This window comes from Dendrobates tinctorius, unplaced genomic scaffold (assembly GCF_039654945.1).
Source record: "Dendrobates tinctorius isolate UK_male_01 unplaced genomic scaffold, ASM3965494v1 ptg000011l, whole genome shotgun sequence".
Taxonomy (NCBI): Eukaryota; Metazoa; Chordata; class Amphibia; order Anura; family Dendrobatidae; genus Dendrobates; species Dendrobates tinctorius.
In genome coordinates this window covers 119,720,822-119,741,514 of record NW_027361679.1, presented here as the reverse complement: position 1 = coordinate 119,741,514, position 20,693 = coordinate 119,720,822, and the positions used below count along the sequence as shown (strand labels likewise).

At 51.0% G+C, this 20,693-nt stretch overlaps 27 pseudogenes; all 27 read right to left on the bottom strand.

Moving 5' to 3' along the window:
- Nucleotides 1–142: 142 nt before the first annotated feature.
- LOC141057762 (5S ribosomal RNA) lies at nt 143–261 on the bottom strand (annotated as a pseudogene).
- A 273-nt stretch (nt 262–534) lies between these two features.
- On the bottom strand, nt 535–653 carry LOC141056242 (5S ribosomal RNA; annotated as a pseudogene).
- Nucleotides 654–1,310: 657 nt separating this feature from the next.
- On the bottom strand, nt 1,311–1,429 carry LOC141055373 (5S ribosomal RNA; annotated as a pseudogene).
- A 273-nt stretch (nt 1,430–1,702) lies between these two features.
- Nucleotides 1,703–1,821, bottom strand: LOC141051665 (5S ribosomal RNA; annotated as a pseudogene).
- A 273-nt stretch (nt 1,822–2,094) lies between these two features.
- LOC141059220 (5S ribosomal RNA) lies at nt 2,095–2,213 on the bottom strand (annotated as a pseudogene).
- A 461-nt stretch (nt 2,214–2,674) lies between these two features.
- LOC141056236 (5S ribosomal RNA) lies at nt 2,675–2,793 on the bottom strand (annotated as a pseudogene).
- An 852-nt stretch (nt 2,794–3,645) lies between these two features.
- On the bottom strand, nt 3,646–3,764 carry LOC141058340 (5S ribosomal RNA; annotated as a pseudogene).
- An 845-nt stretch (nt 3,765–4,609) lies between these two features.
- Nucleotides 4,610–4,728, bottom strand: LOC141054103 (5S ribosomal RNA; annotated as a pseudogene).
- Nucleotides 4,729–4,805: 77 nt separating this feature from the next.
- Nucleotides 4,806–4,924, bottom strand: LOC141051658 (5S ribosomal RNA; annotated as a pseudogene).
- A 273-nt stretch (nt 4,925–5,197) lies between these two features.
- LOC141056772 (5S ribosomal RNA) lies at nt 5,198–5,316 on the bottom strand (annotated as a pseudogene).
- A 273-nt stretch (nt 5,317–5,589) lies between these two features.
- Nucleotides 5,590–5,708, bottom strand: LOC141056228 (5S ribosomal RNA; annotated as a pseudogene).
- A 657-nt stretch (nt 5,709–6,365) lies between these two features.
- Nucleotides 6,366–6,484, bottom strand: LOC141056226 (5S ribosomal RNA; annotated as a pseudogene).
- Nucleotides 6,485–9,085: 2,601 nt separating this feature from the next.
- On the bottom strand, nt 9,086–9,204 carry LOC141051361 (5S ribosomal RNA; annotated as a pseudogene).
- A 1,425-nt stretch (nt 9,205–10,629) lies between these two features.
- Nucleotides 10,630–10,748, bottom strand: LOC141054098 (5S ribosomal RNA; annotated as a pseudogene).
- Nucleotides 10,749–11,020: 272 nt separating this feature from the next.
- On the bottom strand, nt 11,021–11,139 carry LOC141058337 (5S ribosomal RNA; annotated as a pseudogene).
- A 1,041-nt stretch (nt 11,140–12,180) lies between these two features.
- Nucleotides 12,181–12,299, bottom strand: LOC141051653 (5S ribosomal RNA; annotated as a pseudogene).
- Nucleotides 12,300–12,572: 273 nt separating this feature from the next.
- Nucleotides 12,573–12,691, bottom strand: LOC141057740 (5S ribosomal RNA; annotated as a pseudogene).
- A 273-nt stretch (nt 12,692–12,964) lies between these two features.
- LOC141056223 (5S ribosomal RNA) lies at nt 12,965–13,083 on the bottom strand (annotated as a pseudogene).
- Nucleotides 13,084–14,508: 1,425 nt separating this feature from the next.
- On the bottom strand, nt 14,509–14,627 carry LOC141054095 (5S ribosomal RNA; annotated as a pseudogene).
- A 1,236-nt stretch (nt 14,628–15,863) lies between these two features.
- On the bottom strand, nt 15,864–15,982 carry LOC141054090 (5S ribosomal RNA; annotated as a pseudogene).
- A 77-nt stretch (nt 15,983–16,059) lies between these two features.
- On the bottom strand, nt 16,060–16,178 carry LOC141051645 (5S ribosomal RNA; annotated as a pseudogene).
- Nucleotides 16,179–16,451: 273 nt separating this feature from the next.
- LOC141057729 (5S ribosomal RNA) lies at nt 16,452–16,570 on the bottom strand (annotated as a pseudogene).
- Nucleotides 16,571–16,843: 273 nt separating this feature from the next.
- Nucleotides 16,844–16,962, bottom strand: LOC141056212 (5S ribosomal RNA; annotated as a pseudogene).
- Nucleotides 16,963–17,619: 657 nt separating this feature from the next.
- LOC141056209 (5S ribosomal RNA) lies at nt 17,620–17,738 on the bottom strand (annotated as a pseudogene).
- Nucleotides 17,739–19,359: 1,621 nt separating this feature from the next.
- LOC141051640 (5S ribosomal RNA) lies at nt 19,360–19,478 on the bottom strand (annotated as a pseudogene).
- Nucleotides 19,479–19,751: 273 nt separating this feature from the next.
- On the bottom strand, nt 19,752–19,870 carry LOC141057718 (5S ribosomal RNA; annotated as a pseudogene).
- Nucleotides 19,871–20,143: 273 nt separating this feature from the next.
- Nucleotides 20,144–20,262, bottom strand: LOC141056204 (5S ribosomal RNA; annotated as a pseudogene).
- Nucleotides 20,263–20,693: the final 431 nt, after the last annotated feature.

Here is a 20,693-nt window from a genome sequence, read left to right as displayed (position 1 = left end):
CTCAAGCTGCTTAGCGGCTGCGATGTGACGAGGGAATGCATATTCAGCTTAGAATGGCCGTTGACGGACGCGTGCCATCTCTGACGTTCTTTTCAAGAAGGATAAACTCGGAAGGGCAAGTTTGGAAAAAAAACGTACAAAATGTCAACAGGACCAGGGATTCCCAGCCAGTCTCCCATGCCGGTACTGGCCCGGCCTCAAGCTGCTTAGTGGCTGCGATCTGACGAGGGCAGGCATATTCAGCTTAGAATGGCCGTTGACAGAAGCGTGCCATCTCTGACGTTTTTTTCAAGAAGGATAAACTCGGAAGGGCAAGCTTGGAAAAAAAACGTACAAAATGTCAACAGGACCAGGGATTCCCAGCCAGTCTCCCATGCCGGTACTGGCCCGGCCTCCGGCTGCTTAGCAGCTGCGATCTGATGAGGGCATGCATATTCAGCTTAGAAGGGCCATTGACGGAAGTGTGCCATCTCTGACGTTCTTTTCAAGAAGGATAAACTCGGAAGGGCAAGCTTGGAAATAAAACGTACAAAATGTCAACAGGACCAGGGATTCCCAGCCAGTCTCCCATGCCGGTACTGGCCCGGCCTCAAGCTGCTTAGCAGCTGCGATCTGACGAGGGCATGCATATTCAGCTTAGAATGGCCGTTGACGGAAGTGTGCCATCTCTGACGTTTTTTTCAAGAAGGATAAACTCGGAAGGGCAAGCTTGGAAATAAAACGTACAAAATGTTAACAGGACCAGGGATTCCCAGCCAGTCTCCCATGCCGGTACTGGCCCGGCCTCAGGCTGCTTAGCAGCTGCGATCTGACGAGGGCATGCATATTTAGCTTAGAATGGCCATTGACGGAAGTGTGCAATCTCTGACGTTCTTTTCAAGAAGGATAAACTCGGAAGGGCAAGCTTGGAAATAAAACGTACAAAATGTCAACAGGACCAGGGATTCCCAGCCAGTCTCCCATGCTGGTACTGGCCCGGCCTCAAGCTGCTGCGATCTGACAAGGGAATGCATATTCAGCTTAGAATGGCCATTGACGGAAGTGTGCCATCTCTGACGTTCTTTTCAAGAAGGATAAACTCGGAAGGGCAAGCTTGGAAAAAAAACGTACAAAATGTTAACACGACCAGGGATTCCCAGCCAGTCTCCCATGCCAGTACTGGCCCAGCCTCAAGCTGCTTAGCGGCTGCGATCTGACAAGGGCATGCATATTCAGCTTAGAATGGCCATTGACGGAAGTGTGCCATCTCTGACGTTCTTTTCAAGAAGGATAAACTCGGAAGGGCAAGCTTGGAAAAAAAACGTACAAAACGTCAACAGGACCAGGGATTCCCAGCCAGTCTCCCATGCCGGTACTGGCCCGGCCTCAAGCTGCTTAGCAGCTGCGATCTGATGAGGGCATGCATATTCAGCTTAGAATGGCCGTTGACGGAAGCGTGCCATCTCTGACATTTTTTTCAAGAAGGATAAACTCGGAAGGGCAAGCTTGGAAAAAAAACGTACAAAATGTCAACAGGACCAGGGATTCCCAGCCAGTCTCCCATGCCGGTACTGGCCCGACCTCAAGCTGCTTAGCGGCTGCGATCTGACGAGGGCATGCATATTCAGCTTAGAATGGCCATTGACGGAAGCGTGCCATCTCTGACGTTCTTTTCAAGAAGGATAAACTCGGAAGGGCAAGCTTGGAAATAAAACGTACAAAATGTCAACAGGACCAGGGATTCCCAGCCAGTCTCCCATGCTGGTACTGGCCCGGCCTCAAGCTGCTTAGCGGCTGCGATCTGACGAGGGCATGCATATTCAGCTTAGAATGGCCGTTGACGGAAGCGTGCCATCTCTGACGTTCTTTTCAAGAAGGATAAACTCGGAAGGGCAAGCTTGGAAAAAAAATGTACAAAATGTCAACCGGACCTGGGATTCCCAGCCAGTCTCCTATGCCGGTACTGGCCCGGCTTCAAGCTGCTTAGCGGCTGCGATGTGACGAGGGAATGCATATTCAGCTTAGAATGGCCGTTGACGGACGCGTGCCATCTCTGACGTTCTTTTCAAGAAGGATAAACTCGGAAGGGCAAGCTTGGAAAAAAAACGTACAAAATGTCAACAGGACCAGGGATTCCCAGCCAGTCTCCCATGCCGGTACTGGCCCGGCCTCAAGCTGCTTAGTGGCTGTGATCTGACGAGGGCAGGCATATTCAGCTTAGAATGGCCGTTGACAGAAGCGTGCCATCTCTGACGTTTTTTTCAAGAAGGATAAACTCGGAAGGGCAAGCTTGGAAAAAAAACGTACAAAATGTCAACAGGACCAGGGATTCCCAGCCAGTCTCCCATGCCGGTACTGGCCCGGCCTCCGGCTGCTTAGCGGCTGCGATCTGATGAGGGCATGCATATTCAGCTTAGAAGGGCCATTGACGGAAGTGTGCCATCTCTGACGTTCTTTTCAAGAAGGATAAACTCGGAAGGGCAAGCTTGGAAATAAAACGTACAAAATGTCAACAGGACCTGGGATTCCCAGCCAGTCTCCCATGCTGGTACTGGCCCGGCCTCAAGCTGCTGCGATCTGACGAGGGCATGCATATTCAGCTTAGAATGGCCGTTGACGGAAGCGTGCCATCTCTGACGTTCTTTTCAAGAAGGATAAACTCGGAAGGGCAAGCTTGGAAAAAAAACGTACAAAATGTCAACAGGACCAGGGATTCCCAGCCAGTCTCCCATGCCGGTACTGGCCCGGCCTCAAGCTGCTTAGCAGCTGCGATCTGACGAGGGCATGCATATTCAGCTTAGAATGGCCGTTGACGGAAGCGTGCCATCTCTGACGTTTTTTTCAAGAAGGATAAACTCGGAAGGGCAAGCTTGGAAAAAAAACGTACAAAATGTCAACAGGACCAGGGATTCCCAGCCAGTCTCCCATGCCGGTACTGGCCCAGCCTCAAGCTGCTTAGCGGCTGCGATCTGACGAGGGCATGCATATTCAGCTTAGAATGGCCGTTGACGGAAGCGTGCCATCTCTGACGTTTTTTTCAAGAAGGATAAACTCGGAAGGGCAAGCTTGGAAATAAAACGTACAAAATGTCAACAGGACCAGGGATTCCCAGCCAGTCTCCCATGCCGGTACTGGCCCGGCCTCAAGCTGCTGCGATCTGACGAGGGCATGCATATTCAGCTTAGAATGGCCGTTGACGGAAGCGTGCAATCTCTGACGTTCTTTTCAAGAAGGATAAACTCGGAAGGGCAAGCTTGGAAAAAAAACATTCAAAATGTCAACAGGACCAGGGATTCCCAGCCAGTCTCTCATGCCGGTACTGGCCCGGCCTCAAGCTGCTTAGCGGCTGCGATCTGACGAGGGCATGCATATTCAGCTTAGAATGGCCGTTGACAGAAGCGTGCCATCTCTGACGTTCTTTTCAAGAAGGATAAACTCGGAAGGGCAAGCTTGGAAATAAAACGTACAAAATGTCAACAGGACCAGGGATTCCCAGCCAGTCTCCCATGCCGGTACTGGCCCGGCCTCAAGCTGCTTAGCGGCTGCTATCTGACGAGGGCATGCATATTCAGCTTAGAATGGCCGTTGACGGAAGCGTGCCATCTCTGACGTTTTTTTCAAGAAGAATAAACTCGGAAGGGCAAGCTTGGAAAAAAACGTACAAAATGTCAACAGGACCAGGGATTCCCAGCCAGTCTCCCATGCCAGTACTGGCCGGGCCTCAAGCTGCTTAGCGGCTGCGATCTGACGAGGGCAGGCATATTCAGCTTAGAATGGCCGTTGACGGAAGCGTGCCATCTCTGACGTTTTTTTCAAGAAGGATAAACTCGGAAGGGCAAGCTTGGAAAAAAAACATACAAAATGTCAACAGGACCAGGGATTCCCAGCCAGTCTTCCATGCCGGTACTGGCCCGGCCTCAGGCTGCTTAGCAGCTGCGATCTGACGAGGGCATGCATATTTAGCTTAGAATGGCCATTGATGGAAGTGTGCAATCTCTGACGTTCTTTTCAAGAAGGATAAACTCGGAAGGGCAAGCTTGGAAATAAAACGTACAAAATGTCAACAGGACCAGGGATTCCCAGCCAGTCTCCCATGCCGGTACTGGCCCGGCCTCAAGCTGCTGCGATCTGACAAGAGCATGCATATTCAGCTTAGAATGGCCATTGACGGAAGTGTGCCATCTCTGACGTTCTTTTCAAGAAGGATAAACTCGGAAGGGCAAGCTTGGAAAAAAAACGTACAAAATGTCAACACGACCAGGGATTCCCAGCCAGTCTCCCATGCCAGTACTGGCCCAGCCTCAAGCTGCTTAGCGGCTGCGATCTGTCGAGGGCATGCATATTCAGCTTAGAATGGCCGTTGACGGAAGCGTGCCATCTCTGACGTTCTTTTCAAGAAGGATAAACTCGGAAGGGCAAGCTTGGAAATAAAACGTACAAAATGTCAACAGGACCAGGGATTCCCAGCCAGTCTCCCATGCCGGTACTGGCCCGGCCTCAAGCTGCTGCGATGTGACGAGGGCATGCATATTCAGCTTAGAATGGCCGTTGACGGAAGCGTGCCATCTCTGACGTTCTTTTCAAGAAGGATAAACTCGGAAGGGCAAGCTTGGAAAAAAAACATACAAAATGTCAACAGGACCAGGGATTCCCAGCCAGTCTCCCATGCCGGTACTGGCCCGGCCTCAAGCTGCTTAGCGGCTGCGATCTGACGAGGGCATGCATATTCAGCTTAGAATGGCCGTTGACGGAAGCGTGCCATCTCTGACGTTCTTTTCAAGAAGGATAAACTCGGAAGGGCAAGCTTGGAAATAAAACGTACAAAATGTCAACAGGACCAGGGATTCCCAGCCAGTCTCCCATGCTGGTACTGGCCCGGCCTCAAGCTGCTTAGCGGCTGCGATCTGACGAGGGCATGCATATTCAGCTTAGAATGGCCGTTGACGGAAGCGTGCCATCTCTGACGTTCTTTTCAAGAAGGATAAACTCGGAAGGGCAAGCTTGGAAAAAAAATGTACAAAATGTCAACAGGACCAGGGATTCCCAGCCAGTCTCCTATGCCGGTACTGGCCCGGCCTCAAGCTGCTTAGCGGCTGCGATGTGACGAGGGAATGCATATTCAGCTTAGAATGGCCGTTGACAGACGCGTGCCATCTCTGACGTTCTTTTCAAGAAGGATAAACTCGGAAGGGCAAGCTTGGAAAAAAAACGTACAAAATGTCAACAGGACCAGGGATTCCCAGCCAGTCTCCCATGCCGGTACTGGCACGGCCTCAAGCTGCTTAGTGGCTGCGATCTGACGAGGGCAGGCATATTCAGCTTAGAATGGCCGTTGACAGAAGCGTGCCATCTCTGACGTTTTTTTCAAGAAGGATAAACTCGGAAGGGCAAGCTTGGAAAAAAAACGTACAAAATGTCAACAGGACCAGGGATTCCCAGCCAGTCTCCCATGCCGGTACTGGCCCGGCCTCCGGCTGCTTAGCAGCTGCGATCTGATGAGGGCATGCATATTCAGCTTAGAAGGGCCATTGACGGAAGTGTGCCATCTCTGACGTTCTTTTCAAGAAGGATAAACTCGGAAGGGCAAGCTTGGAAATAAAACGTACAAAATGTCAACAGGACCAGGGATTCCCAGCCAGTCTCCCATGCCGGTACTGGCCCGGCCTCAAGCTGCTTAGCAGCTGCGATCTGACGAGGGCATGCATATTCAGCTTAGAATGGCCGTTGACAGAAGCGTGCCATCTCTGACGTTTTTTTCAAGAAGGATAAACTCGGAAGGGCAAGCTTGGAAATAAAATGTACAAAATGTTAACAGGACCAGGGATTCCCAGCCAGTCTCCCATGCCGGTACTGGCCCGGCCTCAGGTTGCTTAGCAGCTGCGATCTGACGAGGGCATGCATATTTAGCTTAGAATGGCCATTGACGGAAGTGTGCAATCTCTGACGTTCTTTTCAAGAAGGATAAACTCGGAAGGGCAAGCTTGGAAATAAAACGTACAAAATGTCAACAGGACCAGGGATTCCCAGCCAGTCTCCCATGCCGGTACTGGCCCGGCCTCAAGCTGCTGCGATCTGACAAGGGCATGCATATTCAGCTTAGAATGGCCATTGACGGAAGCGTGCCATCTCTGACGTTCTTTTCAAGAAGGATAAACTCGGAAGGGCAAGCTTGGAAAAAAAACGTACAAAATGTCAACACGACCAGGGATTCCCAGCCAGTCTCCCATGCCAGTACTGGCCCAGCCTCAAGCTGCTTAGCGGCTGCGATCTGACGAGGGCATGCATATTCAGCTTAGAATGGCCGTTGACGGAAGCGTGCCATCTCTGACGTTCTTTTCAAGAAGGATAAACTCGGAAGGGCAAGCTTGGAAATAAAACGTACAAAATGTCAACAGGACCAGGGATTCCCAGCCAGTCTCCCATGCCGGTACTGGCCCGGCCTCAAGCTGCTTAGCAGCTGCGATCTGACGAGGGCATGCATATTCAGCTTAGAATGGCCGTTGACAGAAGCGTGCCATCTCTGACGTTTTTTTCAAGAAGGATAAACTCGGAAGGGCAAGCTTGGAAATAAAACATACAAAATGTTAACAGGACCAGGGATTCCCAGCCAGTCTCCCATGCCGGTACTGGCCCGGCCTCAAGCTGCTGCGATCTGACAAGGGCATGCATATTCAGCTTAGAATGGCCATTGACGGAAGTGTGCCATCTCTGACGTTCTTTTCAAGAAGGATAAACTCGGTAGGGCAAGCTTGGAAAAAAAACGTACAAAATGTCAACACGACCAGGGATTCCCAGCCAGTCTCCCATGCCAGTACTGGCCCAGCCTCAAGCTGCTTAGCGGCTGCGATCTGACGAGGGCATGCATATTCAGCTTAGAATGGCCGTTGACGGAAGCGTGCCATCTCTGACGTTCTTTTCAAGAAGGATAAACTCGGAAGGGCAAGCTTGGAAATAAAACGTACAAAATGTCAACAGGACCAGGGATTCCCAGCCAGTCTCCCATGCCGGTACTGGCCCGGCCTCCGGCTGCTTAGCAGCTGCGATCTGATGAGGGCATGCATATTCAGCTTAGAAGGGCCATTGACGGAAGTGTGCCATCTCTGACGTTCTTTTCAAGAAGGATAAACTCGGAAGGGCAAGCTTGGAAATAAAACGTACAAAATGTCAACAGGACCAGGGATTCCCAGCCAGTCTCCCATGCCGGTACTGGCCCGGCCTCAAGCTGCTTAGCAGCTGCGATCTGACGAGGGCATGCATATTCAGCTTAGAATGGCCATTGACGGAAGTGTGCCATCTCTGACGTTTTTTTCAAGAAGGATAAACTCGGAAGGGCAAGCTTGGAAATAAAACGTACAAAATGTTAACAGGACCAGGGATTCCCAGCCAGTCTCCCATGCCGGTACTGGCCCGGCCTCAGGCTGCTTAGCAGCTGCGATCTGACGAGGGCATGCATATTTAGCTTAGAATGGCCATTGACGGAAGTGTGCAATCTCTGACGTTCTTTTCAAGAAGGATAAACTCGGAAGGGCAAGCTTGGAAATAAAACGTACAAAATGTCAACAGGACCAGGGATTCCCAGCCAGTCTCCCATGCCGGTACTGGCCCGGCCTCAAGCTGCTGCGATCTGACAAGGGCATGCATATTCAGCTTAGAATGGCCATTGACAGAAGTGTGCCATCTCTGACGTTCTTTTCAAGAAGGATAAACTCGGAAGGGCAAGCTTGGAAAAAAAACGTACAAAATGTCAACACGACCAGGGATTCCCAGCCTGTCTCCCATGCCAGTACTGGCCCAGCCTCAAGCTGCTTAGCGGCTGCGATCTGACAAGGGAATGCATATTCAGCTTAGAATGGCCATTGACGGAAGTGTGCCATCTCTGACGTTCTTTTCAAGAAGGATAAACTCGGAAGGGCAAGCTTGGAAATAAAACGTACAAAATGTCAACAGGACCAGGGATTCCCAGCCAGTCTCCCATGCCAGTACTGGCCCGGCCTCAAGCTGCTTAGCGGCTGCAATCTGACGAGGGCATGCATATTCAGCTTAGAATGGCCGTTGACAGAAGCGTGCCATCTCTGACGTTTTTTTCAAGAAGGATAAACTCGGAAGGGCAAGCTTGGAAATAAAACATACAAAATGTTAACAGGACCAGGGATTCCCAGCCAGTCTCCCATGCCGGTACTGGCCCGGCCTCAAGCTGCTTAGCAGCTGCAATCTGACAAGGGCATGCATATTCAGCTTAGAATGGCCGTTGACAGAAGCGTGCCATCTCTGACGTTCTTTTCAAGAAGGATAAACTCGGAAGGGCAAGCTTGGAAATAAAACGTACAAAATGTCAACAGGACCAGGGATTCCCAGCCAGTCTCCCATGCCGGTACTGGCCCGGCCTCAAGCTGCTGCGATGTGACGAGGGCATGCATATTCAGCTTAGAATGGCCGTTGACGGAAGCGTGCCATCTCTGACGTTCTTTTCAAGAAGGATAAACTCGGAAGGGCAAGCTTGGAAAAAAAACATACAAAATGTCAACAGGACCAGGGATTCCCAGCCAGTCTCCCATGCCGGTACTGGCCCGGCCTCAAGCTGCTTAGCGGCTGCGATCTGACGAGGGAATGCATATTCAGCTTAGAATGGCCGTTGACGGAAGCGTGCCATCTCTGACGTTCTTTTCAAGAAGGATAAACTCGGAAGGGCAAGCTTGGAAATAAAACGTACAAAATGTCAACAGGACCAGGCATTCCCAGCCAGTCTCCGATGCTGGTACTGGCCCGGCCTCAAGCTGCTTAGCGGCTGCGATCTGACGAGGGCATGCATATTCAGCTTAGAATGGCCGTTGACGGAAGCGTGCCATCTCTGACGTTCTTTTCAAGAAGGATAAACTCGGAAGGGCAAGCTTGGAAAAAAAATGTACAAAATGTCAACAGGACCAGGGATTCCCAGCCAGTCTCCTATGCCGGTACTGGCCCGGCCTCAAGCTGCTTAGCGGCTGCGATGTGACGAGGGAATGCATATTCAGCTTAGAATGGCCGTTGACGGACGCGTGCCATCTCTGATGTTCTTTTCAAGAAGGATAAACTCGGAAGGGAAAGCTTGGAAAAAAAACGTACAAAATGTCAACAGGACCAGGGATTCCCAGCCAGTCTCCCATGCCGGTACTGGCCCGGCCTCAAGCTGCTTAGTGGCTGCGATCTGACGAGGGCAGGCATATTCAGCTTTGAATGGCCGTTGACAGAAGCGTGCCATCTCTGACGTTTTTTTCAAGAAGGATAAACTCGGAAGGGCAAGCTTGGAAAAAAAACGTACAAAATGTCAACAGGACCAGGGATTCCCAGCCAGTCTCCCATGCCGGTACTGGCCCGGCCTCCGGCTGCTTAGCAGCTGCGATCTGATGAGGGCATGCATATTCAGCTTAGAAGGGCCATTGACGGAAGTGTGCAATCTCTGACATTCTTTTCAAGAAGGATAAACTCGGAAGGGCAAGCTTGGAAATAAAACGTACAAAATGTCAACAGGACCAGGGATTCCCAGCCAGTCTCCCATGCCGGTACTGGCCCGGCCTCAAGCTGCTGCGATCTGACAAGGGCATGCATATTCAGCTTAGAATGGCCATTGACGGAAGTGTGCCATCTCTGACGTTCTTTTCAAGAAGGATAAACTCGGAAGGGCAAGCTTGGAAAAAAAACGTACAAAATGTCAACACGACCAGGGATTCCCAGCCAGTCTCCCATGCCAGTACTGGCCCAGCCTCAAGCTGCTTAGCGGCTGCGATCTGACAAGGGCATGCATATTCAGCTTAGAATGGCCATTGACAGAAGTGTGCCATCTCTGACGTTCTTTTCAAGAAGGATAAACTCGGAAGGGCAAGCTTGGAAATAAAACGTACAAAATGTCAACAGGACCAGGGATTCCCAGCCAGTCTCCCATGCCGGTACTGGCCCGGCCTCAAGCTGCTTAGCGGCTGCAATCTGACGAGGGCATGCATATTCTGCTTAGAATGGCCGTTGACAGAAGCGTGCCATCTCTGACGTTTTTTTCAAGAAGGATAAACTCGGAAGGGCAAGCTTGGAAATAAAACATACAAAATGTTAACAGGACCAGGGATTCCCAGCCAGTCTCCCATGCCGGTACTGGCCCAGCCTCAAGCTGCTTAGCAGCTGCAATCTGACAAGGGCATGCATATTCAGCTTAGAATGGCCATTGACAGAAGTGTGCCATCTCTGACGTTCTTTTCAAGAAGGATAAACTCGGAAGGGCAAGCTTGGAAATAAAACGTACAAAATGTCAACAGGACCAGGGATTCCCAGCCAGTCTCCCATGCCGGTACTGGCCCGGCCTCAAGCTGCTGCGATCTGACAAGGGCATGCATATTCAGCTTAGAATGGCAATTGACGGAAGCGTGCCATCTCTGACGTTCTTTTCAAGAAGGATAAACTCGGAAGGGCAAGCTTGGAAAAAAAACGTACAAAATGTCAACAGGACCAGGGATTCCCAGCCAGTCTCCCATGCCGGTACTGGCCCGGCCTCAAGCTGCTGCGATCTGACGAGGGCATGCATATTCAGCTTAGAATGGCCGTTGACGGAAGCGTGCCATCTCTGACGTTCTTTTCAAGAAGGATAAACTCGGAAGGGCAAGCTTGGAAAAAAAACATTCAAAATGTCAACAGGACCAGGGATTCCCAGCCAGTCTCCCATGCCGGTACTGGCCCGGCCTCAAGCTGCTTAGCGGCTGCGATCTGACGAGGGCATGCATATTCAGCTTAGAATGGCCGTTGACAGAAGCGTGCCATCTCTGACGTTCTTTTCAAGAAGGATAAACTCGGAAGGGCAAGCTTGGAAATAAAACGTACAAAATGTCAACAGGACCAGGGATTCCCAGCCAGTCTCCCATGCCGGTACTGGCCCGGCCTCAAGCTGCTTAGCGGCTGCGATCTGACGAGGGCATGCATATTCAGCTTAGAGTGGCCGTTGACGGAAGCATGCCATCTCTGACGTTTTTTTCAAGAAGAATAAACTCGGAAGGGCAAGCTTGGAAAAAAACGTACAAAATGTCAACAGGACCAGGGATTCCCAGCCAGTCTCCCATGCCAGTACTGGCCGGGCCTCAAGCTGCTTAGCGGCTGCGATCTGACGAGGGCAGGCATATTCAGCTTAGAATGGCCGTTGACGGAAGCGTGCCATCTCTGACGTTTTTTTCAAGAAGGATAAACTCGGAAGGGCAAGCTTGGAAAAAAAACGTACAAAATGTCTACACGACCAGGGATTCCCAGCCAGTCTTCCATGCCGGTACTGGCCCGGCCTCAGGCTGCTTAGCAGCTGCGATCTGACGAGGGCATGCATATTTAGCTTAGAATGGCCATTGACGCAAGTGTGCAATCTCTGACGTTCTTTTCAAGAAGGATAAACTCGGAAGGGCAAGCTTGGAAATAAAACGTACAAAATGTCAACAGGACCAGGGATTCCCAGCCAGTCTCCCATGCCGGTACTGGCCCGGCCTCAAGCTGCTGCGATCTGACAAGGGCATGCATATTCAGCTTAGAATGGCCATTGACGGAAGTGTGCCATCTCTGACGTTCTTTTCAAGAAGGATAAACTCGGAAGGGCAAGCTTGGAAAAAAAACGTACAAAATGTCAACACGACCAGGGATTCCCAGCCAGTCTCCCATGCCAGTACTGGCCAAGCCTCAAGCTGCTTAGCGGCTGCGATCTGACGAGGGCATGCATATTCAGCTTAGAATGGCCGTTGACGGAAGCGTGCCATCTCTGACGTTCTTTTCAAGAAGGATAAACTCGGAAGGGCAAGCTTGGAAATAAAACGTACAAAATGTCAACAGGACCAGGGATTCCCAGCCAGTCTCCCATGCCGGTACTGGCCCGGCCTCAAGCTGCTGCGATGTGACGAGGGCATGCATATTCAGCTTAGAATGGCCGTTGACGGAAGCGTGCCATCTCTGACGTTCTTTTCAAGAAGGATAAACTCGGAAGGGCAAGCTTGGAAAAAAAACATACAAAATGTCAACAGGACCAGGGATTCCCAGCCAGTCTCCCATGCCGGTACTGGCCCGGCCTCAAGCTGCTTAGCGGCTGCGATCTGACGAGGGCATGCATATTAAGCTTAGAATGGCCGTTGACGGAAGCGTGCCATCTCTGACGTTCTTTTCAAGAAGGATAAACTCGGAAGGGCAAGCTTGGAAATAAAACGTACAAAATGTCAACAGGACCAGGGATTCCCAGCCAGTCTCCCATGCTGGTACTGGCCCGGCCTCAAGCTGCTTAGCGGCTGCGATCTGACGAGGGCATGCATATTCAGCTTAGAATGGCCGTTGACGGAAGCGTGCCATCTCTGACGTTCTTTTCAAGAAGGATAAACTCGGAAGGGCAAGCTTGGAAAAAAAATGTACAAAAAGTCAACAGGACCAGGGATTCCCAGCCAGTCTCCTATGCCGGTACTGGCCCGGCCTCAAGCTGCTTAGCGGCTGCGATGTGACGAGGGAATGCATATTCAGCTTAGAATGGCCGTTGACAGACGCATGCCACCTCTGACGTTCTTTTCAAGAAGGATAAACTCGGAAGGGCAAGCTTGGAAAAAAAACGTACAAAATGTCAACAGGACCAGGGATTCCCAGCCAGTCTCCCATGCCGGTACTGGCCCGGCCTCAAGCTGCTTAGTGGCTGCGATCTGACGAGGGCAGGCATATTCAGCTTAGAATGGCCGTTGACAGAAGCGTGCCATCTCTGACGTTTTTTTCAAGAAGGATAAACTCGGAAGGGCAAGCTTGGAAAAAAAACGTACAAAATGTCAACAGGACCAGGGATTCCCAGCCAGTCTCCCATGCCGGTACTGGCCCGGCCTCCGGCTGCTTAGCAGCTGCGATCTGATGAGGGCATGCATATTCAGCTTAGAAGGGCCATTGACGGAAGTGTGCCATCTCTGATGTTCTTTTCAAGAAGGATAAACTCGGAAGGGCAAGCTTGGAAATAAAACGTACAAAATGTCAACAGGACCAGGGATTCCCAGCCAGTCTCCCATGCCGGTACTGGCCCGGCCTCAAGCTGCTTAGCAGCTGCGATCTGACGAGGGCATGCATATTCAGCTTAGAATGGCCGTTGACAGAAGCGTGCCATCTCTGACGTTTTTTTCAAGAAGGATAAACTCGGAAGGGCAAGCTTGGAAATAAAACGTACAAAATGTTAACAGGACCAGGGATTCCCAGCCAGTCTCCCATGCCGGTACTGGCCCGGCCTCAGGCTGCTTAGCAGCTGCGATCTGACGAGGGCATGCATATTTAGCTTAGAATGGCCATTGACGGAAGTGTGCAATCTCTGACGTTCTTTTCAAGAAGGATAAACTCGGAAGGGCAAGCTTGGAAATAAAACGTACAAAATGTCAACAGGACCAGGGATTCCCAGCCAGTCTCCCATCCCGGTACTGGCCCGGCCTCAAGCTGCTGCGATCTGACAAGGGCATGCATATTCAGCTTAGAATGGCCATTGACGGAAGTGTGCCATCTCTGACGTTCTTTTCAAGAAGGATAAACTCGGAAGGGCAAGCTTGGAAAAAAAACGTACAAAATGTCAACACGACCAGGGATTCCCAGCCAGTCTCCCATGCCAGTACTGGCCCAGCCTCAAGCTGCTTAGCGGCTGCGATCTGACAAGGGCATGCATATTCAGCTTAGAATGGCCATTGACAGAAGTGTGCCATCTCTGACGTTCTTTTCAAGAAGGATAAACTCGGAAGGGCAAACTTGGAAATAAAACGTACAAAATGTCAACAGGACCAGGGATTCCCAGCCAGTCTCCCATGTCGGTACTGGCCCGGCCTCAAGCTGCTTAGCGGCTGCAATCTGACGAGGGCATGCATATTCAGCTTAGAATGGCCGTTGACAGAAGCGTGCCATCTCTGACGTTTTTTTCAAGAAGGATAAACTCGGAAGGGCAAGCTTGGAAATAAAACATACAAAATGTTAACAGGACCAGGGATTCCCAGCCAGTCTCCCATGCCGGTACTGGCCCAGCCTCAAGCTGCTTAGCAGCTGCAATCTGACAAGGGCATGCATATTCAGCTTAGAATGGCCATTGACAGAAGCGTGCCATCTCTGACGTTCTTTTCAAGAAGGATAAACTCGGAAGGGCAAGCTTGGAAATAAAACGTACAAAATGTCAACAGGACCAGGGATTCCCAGCCAGTCTCCCATGCCGGTACTGGCCCGGCCTCAAGCTGCTGCGATCTGACAAGGGCATGCATATTCAGCTTAGAATGGCCATTGACGGAAGCGTGCCATCTCTGACGTTCTTTTCAAGAAGGATAAACTCGGAAGGGCAAGCTTGGAAAAAAAACGTACAAAATGTCAACAGGACCAGGGATTCCCAGCCAGTCTCCCATGCCGGTACTGGCCCGGCCTCAAGCTGCTGCGATCTGACGAGGGCATGCATATTCAGCTTAGAATGGCCGTTGACGGAAGCGTGCCATCTCTGACGTTCTTTTCAAGAAGGATAAACTCGGAAGGGCAAGCTTGGAAAAAAAACATTCAAAATGTCAACAGGACCAGGGATTCCCAGCCAGTCTCCCATGCCGGTACTGGCCCGGCCTCAAGCTGCTTAGCGGCTGCGATCTGACGAGGGCATGCATATTCAGCTTAGAATGGCCGTTGACAGAAGCGTGCCATCTCTGACGTTCTTTTCAAGAAGGATAAACTCGGAAGGGCAAGCTTGGAAATAAAACGTACAAAATGTCAACAGGAGCAGGGATTCCCAGCCAGTCTCCCATGCCGGTACTGGCCCGGCCTCAAGCTGCTTAGCGGCTGCGATCTGACGAGGGCATGCATATTCAGCTTAGAATGGCCGTTGACGGAAGCGTGCCATCTCTGACGTTTTTTTCAAGAAGAATAAACTCGGAAGGGCAAGCTTGGAAAAAAACGTACAAAATGTCAACAGGACCAGGGATTCCCAGCCAGTCTCTCATGCCAGTACTGGCCGGGCCTCAAGCTGCTTAGCGGCTGTGATCTGACGAGGGCAGGCATATTCAGCTTAGAATGGCCGTTGACGGAAGTGTGCCATCTCTGACGTTTTTTTCAAGAAGGATAAACTCGGAAGGGCAAGCTTGGAAAAAAAATGTACAAAATGTCAACAGGACCAGGGATTCCCAGCCAGTCTTCCATGCCGGTACTGGCCCGGCCTCAGGCTGCTTAGCAGCTGCGATATGACGAGGGCATGCATATTTAGCTTAGAATGGCCATTGACGGAAGTGTGCAATCTCTGACGTTCTTTTCAAGAAGGATAAACTCGGAAGGGCAAGCTTGGAAATAAAACGTACAAAATGTCAACAGGACCAGGGATTCCCAGCCAGTCTCCCATGCCGGTACTGGCCCGGCCTCAAGCTGCTGCAATCTGACAAGGGCATGCATATTCAGCTTAGAATGGCCATTGACGGAAGTGTGCCATCTCTGACGTTCTTTTCAAGAAGGATAAACTCGGAAGGGCAAGCTTGGAAAAAAAACGTACAAAATGTCAACACGACCAGGGATTCCCAGCCAGTCTCCCATGCCAGTACTGGCCCAGCCTCAAGCTGCTTAGCGGCTGCGATCTGACGAGGGCATGCATATTCAGCTTAGAATGGCCGTTGACGGAAGCGTGCCATCTCTGACGTTCTTTTCAAGAAGGATAAACTCGGAAGGGCAAGCTTGGAAATAAAACGTACAAAATGTCAACAGGACCAGGGATTCCCAGCCAGTCTCCCATGCCGGTACTGGCCCAGCCTCAAGCTGCTGCGATGTGACGAGGGCATGCATATTCAGCTTAGAATGGCCGTTGACGGAAGCGTGCCATCTCTGACGTTCTTTTCAAGAAGGATAAACTCGGAAGGGCAAGCTTGGAAAAAAAACATACAAAATGTCAACAGGACCAGGGATTCCCAGCCAGTCTCCCATGCCGGTACTGGCCCGGCCTCAAGCTGCTTAGCGGCTGCGATCTGACGAGGGCATGCATATTCAGCTTAGAATGGCCGTTGACGGAAGCGTGCCATCTCTGACGTTCTTTTCAAGAAGGATAAACTCGGAAGGGCAAGCTTGGAAATAAAACGTACAAAATGTCAACAGGACCAGGGATTCCCAGCCAGTCTCCCATGCTGGTACTGGCCCGGCCTCAAGCTGCTTAGCGGCTGCGATCTGACGAGGGCATGCATATTCAGCTTAGAATGGCCGTTGACGGAAGCGTGCCATCTCTGACGTTCTTTTCAAGAAGGATAAACTCGGAAGGGCAAGCTTGGAAAAAAAATGTACAAAATGTCAACAGGACCAGGGATTCCCAGCCAGTCTCCTATGCCGGTACTGGCCCGGCCTCAAGCTGCTTAGCGGCTGCGATGTGACGAGGGAATGCATATTCAGCTTAGAATGGCCGTTGACAGACGCGTGCCACCTCTGACGTTCTTTTCAAGAAGGATAAACTCGGAAGGGCAAGCTTGGAAAAAAAACGTACAAAATGTCAACAGGACCAGGGATTCCCAGCCAGTCTCCCATGCCGGTACTGGCCCGGCCTCAAGCTGCTTAGTGGCTGCGATCTGACGAGGGCAGGCATATTCAGCTTAGAATGGCCGTTGACAGAAGCGTGCCATCTCTGACGTTTTTTTCAAGAAGGATAAACTCGGAAGGGCAAGCTTGGAAAAAAAACGTACAAAATGTCAACAGGACCAGGGATTCCCAGCCAGTCTCCCATGCCGGTACTGGCCCGGCCTCCGGCTGCTTAGCAGCTGCGATCTGATGAGGGCATGCATATTCAGCTTAGAAGGGCCATTGACGGAAGTGTGCCATCTCTGACGTTCTTTTCAAGAAGGATAAACTCAGAAGGGCAAGCTTGGAAATAAAACGTACAAAATGTCAACAGGACCAGGGATTCCCAGCCAGTCTCCCATGCCGGTACTGGCCCGGCCTCAAGCTGCTTAGCAGCTGCGATCTGACGAGGGCATGCATATTCAGCTTAGAATGGCCGTTGACAGAAGCGTGCCATCTCTGACGTTTTTTTCAAGAAGGATAAACTCGGAAGGGCAAGCTTGGAAATAAAACGTACAAAATGTTAACAGGACCAGGGATTCCCAGCCAGTCTCCCATGCCGGTACTGGCCCGGCCTCAGGCTGCTTAGCAGCTGCGATCTGACGAGGGCATGCATATTTAGCTTAGAATGGCCATTGACGGAAGTGTGCAATCTCTGACGTTCTTTTCAAGAAGGATAAACTCGGAAGGGCAAGCTTGGAAATAAAACGTACAAAATGTCAACAGGACCAGGGATTCCCAGCCAGTCTCCCATGCCGGTACTGGCCCGGCCTCAAGCTGCTGCGATCTGACAAGGGCATGCATATTCAGCTTAGAATGGCCATTGACGGAAGCGTGCCATCTCTGACGTTCTTTTCAAGAAGGATAAACTCGGAAGGGCAAGCTTGGAAAAAAAACGTACAAAATATCAACACGACCAGGGATTCCCAGCCAGTCTCCCATGCCAGTACTGGCCCAGCCTCAAGCTGCTTAGCGGCTGCGATCTGACGAGGGCATGCATATTCAGCTTAGAATGGCCGTTGACGGAAGCGTGCCATCTCTGACGTTCTTTTCAAGAAGGATAAACTCGGAAGGGCAAGCTTGGAAATAAAACGTACAAATTGTCAACAGGACCAGGGATTCCCAGCCAGTCTCCCATGCCGGTACTGGCCCGGCCTCAAGCTGCTTAGCAGCTGCGATCTGACGAGGGCATGCATATTCAGCTTAGAATGGCCGTTGACAGAAGCGTGCCATCTCTGACGTTTTTTTCAAGAAGGATAAACTCGGAAGGGCAAGCTTGGAAATAAAACATACAAAATGTTAACAGGACCAGGGATTCCCAGCCAGTCTCCCATGCCGGTACTGGCCCGGCCTCAAGCTGCTGCGATCTGACAAGGGCATGCATATTCAGCTTAGAATGGCCATTGACGGAAGTGTGCCATCTCTGACGTTCTTTTCAAGAAGGATAAACTCGGAAGGGCAAGCTTGGAAAAAAAACGTACAAAATGTCAACACGACCAGGGATTCCCAGCCAGTCTCCCATGCCAGTACTGGCCCAGCCTCAAGCTGCTTAGCGGCTGCGATCTGACGAGGGCATGCATATTCAGCTTAGAATGGCCGTTGACGGAAGCGTGCCATCTCTGACGTTCTTTTCAAGAAGGATAAACTCGGAAGGGCAAGCTTGGAAATAAAACGTACAAAATGTCAACAGGACCAGGGATTCCCAGCCAGTCTCCCATGCCGGTACTGGCCCGGCCTCCGGCTGCTTAGCAGCTGCGATTTGATGAGGGCATGCATATTCAGCTTAGAAGGGCCATTGACGGAAGTGTGCCATCTCTGACGTTCTTTTCAAGAAGGATAAACTCGGAAGGGCAAGCTTGGAAATAAAACGTACAAAATGTCAACAGGACCAGGGATTCCCAGCCAGTCTCCCATGCCGGTACTGGCCCAGGCTCAAGCTGCTTAGCAGCTGCGATCTGACGAGGGCATGCATATTCAGCTTAGAATGGCCGTTGACGGAAGCGTGCCATCTCTGACGTTTTTTTCAAGAAGGATAAACTCGGAAGGGCAAGCTTGGAAATAAAACGTACAAAATGTTAACAGGACCAGGGATTCCCAGCCAGTCTCCCATGCCGGTACTGGCCCGGCCTCAAGCTGCTGCGATCTGACAAGGGCATGCATATTCAGCTTAGAATGGCCATTGACGGAAGTGTGCCATCTCTGACGTTCTTTTCAAGAAGGATAAACTCGGAAGGGCAAGCTTGGAAAAAAAACGTACAAAATGTCAACACGACCAGGGATTCCCAGCCAGTCTCCCATGCCAGTACTGGCCCAGCCTCAAGCTGCTTAGCGGCTGCGATCTGACGAGGGCATGCATATTCAGCTTAGAATGGCCGTTGACGGAAGCGTGCCATCTCTGACGTTCTTTTCAAGAAGGATAAACTCGGAAGGGCAAGCTTGGAAATAAAACGTACAAAATGTCAACAGGACCAGGGATTCCCAGCCAGTCTCCCATGCCGGTACTGGCCCGGCCTCAAGCTGCTGCGATGTGATGAGGGCATGCATATTCAGCTTAGAATGGCCGTTGACGGAAGCGTGCCATCTCTGACGTTCTTTTCAAGAAGGATAAACTCGGAAGGGCAAGCTTGGAAAAAAAACATACAAAATGTCAACAGGACCAGGGATTCCCAGCCAGTCTCCCATGCCGGTACTGGCCCGGCCTCAAGCTGCTTAGCGGCTGCGATCTGACGAGGGCATGCATATTAAGCTTAGAATGGCCGTTGACGGAAGCGTGCCATCTCTGACGTTCTTTTCAAGAAGGATAAACTCGGAAGGGCAAGCTTGGAAATAAAACGTACAAAATGTCAACAGGACCAGGGATTCCCAGCCAGTCTCCCATGCTGGTACTGGCCCGGCCTCAAGCTGCTTAGCGGCTGCGATCTGACGAGGGCATGCATATTCAGCTTAGAATGGCCGTTGACGGAAGCGTGCCATCTCTGACGTTCTTTTCAAGAAGGATAAACTCGGAAGGGCAAGCTTGGAAAAAAAATGTACAAAATGTCAACAGGACCAGGGATTCCCAGCCAGTCTCCTATGCCGGTACTGGCCCGGCCTCAAGCTGCTTAGCGGCTGCGATGTGACGAGGGAATGCATATTCAGCTTAGAATGGCCGTTGACAGACGCGTGCCACCTCTGACGTTCTTTTCAAGAAGGATAAACTCGGAAGGGCAAGCTTGGAAAAAAAACGTACAAAATGTCAACAGGACCAGGGATTCCCAGCCAGTCTCCCATGCCGGTACTGGCCCGGCCTCAAGCTGCTTAGTGGCTGCGATCTGACGAGGGCAGGCATATTCAGCTTAGAATGGCCGTTGACAGAAGCGTGCCATCTCTGACGTTTTTTTCAAGAAGGATAAACTCGGAAGGGCAAGCTTGGAAAAAAAACGTACAAAATGTCAACAGGACCAGGGATTCCCAGCCAGTCTCCCATGCCGGTACTGGCCCGGCCTCCGGCTGCTTAGCAGCTGCGATCTGATGAGGGCATGCATATTCAGCTTAGAAGGGCCATTGACGGAAGTGTGCCATCTCTGACGTTCTTTTCAAGAAGGATAAACTCGGAAGGGCAAGCTTGGAAATAAAACGTACAAAATGTCAACAGGACCAGGGATTCCCAGCCAGTCTCCCATGCCGGTACTGGCCCGGCCTCAAGCTGCTTAGCAGCTGCGATCTGACGAGGGCATGCATATTCAGCTTAGAATGGCCGTTGACAGAAGCGTGCCATCTCTGACGTTTTTTTCAAGAAGGATAAACTCGGAAGGGCAAGCTTGGAAATAAAACGTACAAAATGTTAACAGGACCAGGGATTCCCAGCCAGTCTCCCATGCCGGTACTGGCCCGGCCTCAGGCTGCTTAGCAGCTGCGATCTGACGAGGGCATGCATATTTAGCTTAGAATGGCCATTGACGGAAGTGTGCAATCTCTGACGTTCTTTTCAAGAAGGATAAACTCGGAAGGGCAAGCTTGGAAATAAAACGTACAAAATGTCAACAGGACCAGGGATTCCCAGCCAGTCTCCCATGCCGGTACTGGCCCGGCCTCAAGCTGCTGCGATCTGACAAGGGCATGCATATTCAGCTTAGAATGGCCATTGACGGAAGTGTGCCATCTCTGACGTTCTTTTCAAGAAGGATAAACTCGGA